The following is a 6,000-nucleotide window of genomic DNA, read 5'->3' as shown; positions in this document are numbered from 1 at the left end:
GAAATGGTGGAGATGTTTGTGCAGGACTTGTATGAGACAGTGTCATTTTCCTAAAGAGCGAAGTTCTGAGCAAGTCCAAAATGGGAATGTAAGCCAGCTGCGTTGAAAAGTCTTGCTAGAACGTGAATGATTTTTTGACAAATTAATAGTCTGGGGCATTTCTACAAAGAAGACATGATGGACCTAGTGAAGCGATCACTTGAATACCCAATATGTATGTAGTTGAGGACACGTTTCCCCCTCCACCCAAGCATTATAACTGCAATACATTTCCTTTAATGGTGCTTGGAGACAATGGGCTTTGAAAGAGGTTTTTAAAAACAGGGTCATCATTTGTTACATTGTATGTACTGAGCAAGAAGGTAATGTGAAATATAGCTGAGAATTCCTAGGGTGAATAGATAGATCATTGGAGTATTTGGGGTCAGGTCTTCCATGGTTATACATACACATAAAACCAGAAATGTAGAAATCTGGGCGTAAAAGAAAAATTCTTACTAATAATATGTCAGAGAGAGTTTATAGTGGGGGAGAAATTAGCATTTGGTGGTAGGCTATCTGACCAAATAAGCTTGAATATACCACAACTAAAAACAACAGAAGGATTTGATTGTCTTTCCGTCTTCTTCTCTCATCTTTTTAATTTTACTTTTCCTGGTAGACATTGTATTTTTTAAAGTAAGTAACATGAAGGAGAAGGAAAGTTAGAAACTACATTACAGGACTCTCTTCATAGGCACAAAGAAATCAGTGCTTCCAGAAATTTAATGTGGTATTAACAGTATACTAAATTAATGTATATATAACAAAACAGAAGTAGTTTTAAAGGGGGGAGAATGAAACTGGAAACATGTAAAGTTTAGAGAGAATTTAGGTGCACTAATGTAAGTATGAGAGGGAAATTATGTAAAGTTTGATCCTTCTAAAGGATACCAAATCGTTCCTCTATTTCTTTAAGGCACTCTTTTTTTTTTTTAATATATTATTTATTTATTTGACAGACAGAGATCACAAGTAGGCAGAGAGAGAGAGAGGAGGAAGCAGGCTCCCTGCTGAGCAGAGAGCCCAATGTGGGACTTGATCCCAGGACCCTGAGATCATGACCTGAGCCGAAGGCAGCGGCCTAACCCACTGAGCCACCCAGGTTCCCATCTTTAAGGCACTCTTATCTACTAAGTTTCATGGCCTCTCTGGTCTCTACATTTCCCCTTCATAGAAGAGCCTTTTTTTTTTTTTAAGTCTTTTCTTCACCATGCTTTATATTTATTTGTAACGTACATATTAAGTCTTGAAGTATGTATTTGTAAATTACCAAATGTAGATGTGTGTGTTCTAAGTTTTTAATCCCCTTTTCTACCCTTTCAGGTTTTGTTTTTCTAATCCAAATGGATGGGGCAGTATGACTGTTTGGATCACTCTTATTTCACAAAACTAAGTCAGTGACGTAGAAGGGCATTTGTTTTAAGTGTAATTTCATCATAATTAAGACACGATTCATGGCTTATGGTTTGTTGGTCTTTGTCATCTTTAGAAGTCTGCAAAATTGATAGCCAAGCAGAAGAGACTCAAGAAACCCAGGACAGACGTTTCTGGCAAGCTCCATTTATCAACAACAAAACACTGACTGTGCACAGAGGTAATGTATTAGGAAAAATTTTTAATTTCAGCACAGACACAGTTCCTTCCATAAAAATACCGTGTAGGTGTGACTCTTGTGGTATGAATTTGAAATGTATTTCAGAATTAATTATTAATAAGAAAACCTATTTAAGTAAGAAGGCTGTTGGCCTCAATACAGTAAGGAACAATCGTTTCTTTAGATTAACCATAAATAAATTAAAATTTATAAATACAGCAGAGAGAGAACAGCCTCAAATGGGAAAGAAACCTTATGAATTCATTCAAAATGGAAAACACCTCAGTCATAATGATGATTTAATCCCATATCAGAGAACTAAAAATATAGAGCAATGCTTTATTCAAAGCAATAAGGAATACAAGGAATGTGGGAAAGCTTTCCATGAGATGGCAGTTGTCATCCCATATAACCAAGCTTACATAGGACAGAGTCCTTGTGAACATAATGAATCTGATAAAACATTCTGTAGTAATTCAACCCTCATGCTCAGTAAGATGGCACAAAGAACAGAAAATCTTTATGAGTTTCAAGAATATGCTACAACTTTTGAGAAATCATCTCTCTTGGAACACAAGAGTTCATTTAGAGGTGAAAGGTTATGAGTATATTAAAGAGTGGATAATTTCAATGGGAGATCAGACTTTCTTGGCACAGGAGAGAGAATATTTGAATATAACAACTTGGGAGAACCCTTTGGGGAGAAGTCAGAGAACACACATAGGAGGCAAAGTCTATCAATGTAATGAATGTGGAAAAACATTCTGCAAAGAGTCAAAACTCACCAAACATCAGAAAACACATACAAGAGAGAAACCCTATGAATGTAAGGAATGTGGGAAATGCTTCTCTCGCAAATCTCTCCTCAGTATACATCAGCGAGGCCACACAGGAGAGAAACCTTATGAATGTAAGGAGTGTGGGAAATGCTTCTCTAGAAGTTCACACCTCATAATTCATCAGAGAACTCATACAGGAGAGAAGCCCGATGGATGTAATCAGTGTGGGAAGTCATTTTCTGAGAAATCAGTTCTCACAGTACATCAGAGAATACACACAGGGGAGAAACCTTATAAGGGTAGTGCATGTGGGAAGTCCTTCTATCATAAGTCAGATCTCACTAAGCATCAGAGAAACCCTGTGAATGTAATCATTGTGGGAAAACGTTCAGTTGCAACTCGGGCCTCAAAGTACATCAGAGAAGACACATAAGAGAGAAACCCTGTGAATGTATTGAGAGTGAGAAAACCTCCAAGAAATCAGTTATCACAGTACATCCAAGGTTACATACAGGGGAAGAAAATTTATAAATACAGCAGTGAGAGAAATCTTTCTCTTGTGATCCATACCTCTAAATACCACAGAAAATTCACAAAGGACATGACCCCTATGAATGTAAAGAATGGCAAATTTTTACCCTAATTCATCTTCCAAAGTAAACAAGACAATACTCGTAGTGGGAAATACTCTGAATTTGTCGAATGTCTGAAAACCTGTTGAAATAAGACAAATAAAATGACTGTAGAAGAAACCCTATTAATGCATGTAGGAAATATGGGGGATTATTATGAAGTAGAACTTATTAAATAAGGAACTTACGTAGGAGATAATCCTGTCAATCAAACAGATGTGTGAAAATATTCTTCCAGAATTTGGCCTTAAATAACAATCATAGCACACTTCGGGGAAAGTGTCAACATCTTGTATACTTTTGAGACCTTTATACACAAGTTGTACTCAATGTATGTCAGGGAAATAATAGGGAAGATACCCAAAGAATGCACAAATCTGGTTCAGCCTTTATCGAGAAATGCCATTTTGTTGAGCAGGGCAGTTGATATCAGAAGACATCGTAAAGATGTTTTGAGCGTGCATGCTTAAACAAAATTTGGACTTTCTTATATCTGAAGATTGTATTGAAGGAAGAATGTCTCTAGGAAATACGGACAGAAATTTTCCTTTAGCTATATTATCACTGATCTCAAAATTTTTAATAGAAATAAAACTGAAAATAGACATGTATAAAAACATTAACTGTGGAATCTGAAGCTTTTTGAAAAGAACAGATAAACGGAATATTCTTCTCAGACCCTGATTTCACTTTTGGAAAGACATATGTCACTCCATCCCTCGTCAGAGGGTTTTTGATTAGTCTGTCCCCAACCTATGCTGATACTTCTGCAAATAATGCTTGATGGTCTGGTTCATCCTGGAATCTACTCTGGGGGTTCTCCTCATGGACTAGAGCAAAATCAGAATGTACACTGCCATCAGCCAGGGACAGTTGAGGATGTGTCTGCTTCTTCTTCTTGGGCTCAGGAACCAGAAGTAACATTGAGTGTGTTAATGAAAGTAGAGGACTGCCTAGAGTGCCGGGACTTTTGTGTCCCACCTGAAATTTACAGGAAGCTCCTCATGGCTTAGCTTTATTGAATTCAGGCCTGTTGACCCAGGGATAGCCCGCCTTTCCAGGGAGAGAAACTTGGTGGTGTTTTAGTGAAATATTTCATATATCTATCTAATTATGAGGCATATCTTAACCATTGGTGTGTCTGCCGCAGGTTGGAAGTAATGTAGTACAAGAATAGTTGAAGTATCTGCATACCATCCTCAAATCCATTCCATACCCAATAACTAGTACCACCTTCCGCACTTTCCTGAATTTGGTTAGTATTGATCTCAGGTCTTAACTAGTTTTACAGTAATATTTCACATATATTTCTGTGTGTGTGTGTGTGTGTGTGTGTGTGTGTGTGTTGTGTGTAACATTGTTTTGCTAGTATATCAGTGGGAACTCATGTTTTGCAACTTATTTTGTCTTGAAATGCATGGTTTTTGCTATTTATACATACTGATATATTTAGCTTTAGTTGATTCACTTTAATAAAGCTTAATATATGACCATAATGATATTGTCTCTTTTCCTGTTAATGATTTTTAGAATTTTAAGTTCTTTGTTATTAAAATAATAGTGCTTCCAAATTTTAAAAAATCAACTCTGGGCAGTAATTGAAATGTGGTTAAATAGACCCTATTTAAGTCACCAACTTGAGTTTTAAAAATAAGAGTATACTCATACGTATGACTCCTACAGTTAAGAGGACACACACCATTACCCAGAAAGGTTTCTCAATCTTGGGACTTCCCCCTCCCTCCCTCCTGGCCTCTGGCAACCAGTGATTTGCCTTCTGTAGCTAGGTTAGACTGATTTTTTAAAATACCATTTCACGTAAATGGAGATGCACAATATGTCCTCTTCCTTGTCTGTCTTTCATTCAGCCTGATTTTGAGATGCATCCGTGTTTTAGTATCTGTCAGTAACACCTTCATTTTTTGATTAAGTCATATTTTATTGTATGTTTAGTACTACGGTTCTGTTTACCCATTCCCTTTCCAGTTTTTGATTATTACGAGCAGAGCTGCAGTGAACTTCATGTGCATTTTAGTATAGGCCTATTGTTATTTCCCTTGGCTGAATACTTAGAAGTGAAGTTTCTCGGATTGTAGGATTAGCATACGTGGTATCAGACTTTTCTGAAGTGTTTGTTCCATTTTATATTTCTGTCACCAGTGTGTAAGAGATGTATTATTTCATGTTTTGGTCAATACTTGGTATTGTTACTTTTAATGTCACCATATTAACGTACATAGTGGCATTTCCCTGTGCTTTTTCATTTGCATGTCCCTGATAAATAATGATATGCATCTTTCACTTACTTATTGGCCATTTGTGTATCTTATTTTGTGAAGCATCTATTTAAATCATTTGCCCACTTTGTAGGTTGTTTGGCTTATTTTTGAGTTATAAGGATTTTTTTTAATTTAATATTTTTCCCCAATCTGTGCCTTTCCCCCCGACCCCCTAGTTTGTGGCTTTTTAGAAGAAGTTTTTCATTTAGATAAAAGTCCAGCTGACCAGTTCTAATCTTTTCTAAGAGATCTTAACAATAGTATCAGAGATTTTTCCCCTTGTTTTCTAAATGCCTTAGTTCTGTGTTAGGTATAGGATCTCTTTGGAATACATTTTTATGTATAGTGTTTTAAGGGTTGAAATTTATATCATTCCATTTGAGCATTCAATTTTTTCAGCACCATTTGTTGAAATGACTGTCTTTCCTCCATCAAATTACCTTGGCACCTTTTAAGACCCCCAATTGATTATTTGTCTTTGTGTGTATTGGGGGTGGTTTCTACCTATGACCCTTTACTCTGTCCCACTGATCTGTTTAGCTTCTCTGTGTTGTCTGTATTCCCATATCTTTGTTAATAAGTCTTTAAATGAAACTGTGTAAATTCTCCAACTTTGTTCTCTTGTCCAGAACTGTTTTGGCCCTTTCAAATCTTTTGCATTTCTGTGTATATTT

General features: G+C 36.4%; 1 long non-coding RNA gene across 1 annotated transcript in view; it reads left to right on the top strand.

Moving 5' to 3' along the window:
* The first annotated feature begins 1,262 nt into the window (after window positions 1-1,262).
* Window positions 1,263-6,000, top strand: part of LOC123390217 — a 54,045-nt gene continuing 49,307 nt past the window's right edge. Inside the window, exon 1 of the long non-coding RNA XR_006604878.1 lies at window positions 1,263-1,636. This is a non-coding gene — a long non-coding RNA (uncharacterized LOC123390217). The remainder of the gene's footprint in view (window positions 1,637-6,000) is intronic.

Source organism: Mustela putorius, unplaced genomic scaffold (assembly GCF_011764305.1).
Source record: "Mustela putorius furo isolate JIRA1106 unplaced genomic scaffold, ASM1176430v1.1 tig00537292_pilon_pilon_pilon, whole genome shotgun sequence".
Lineage (NCBI taxonomy): Eukaryota > Metazoa > Chordata > Mammalia > Carnivora > Mustelidae > Mustela > Mustela putorius.
Note: the sequence above shows the minus strand (reverse complement) of the source record. Positions and strands in the feature narration are given on the sequence as shown.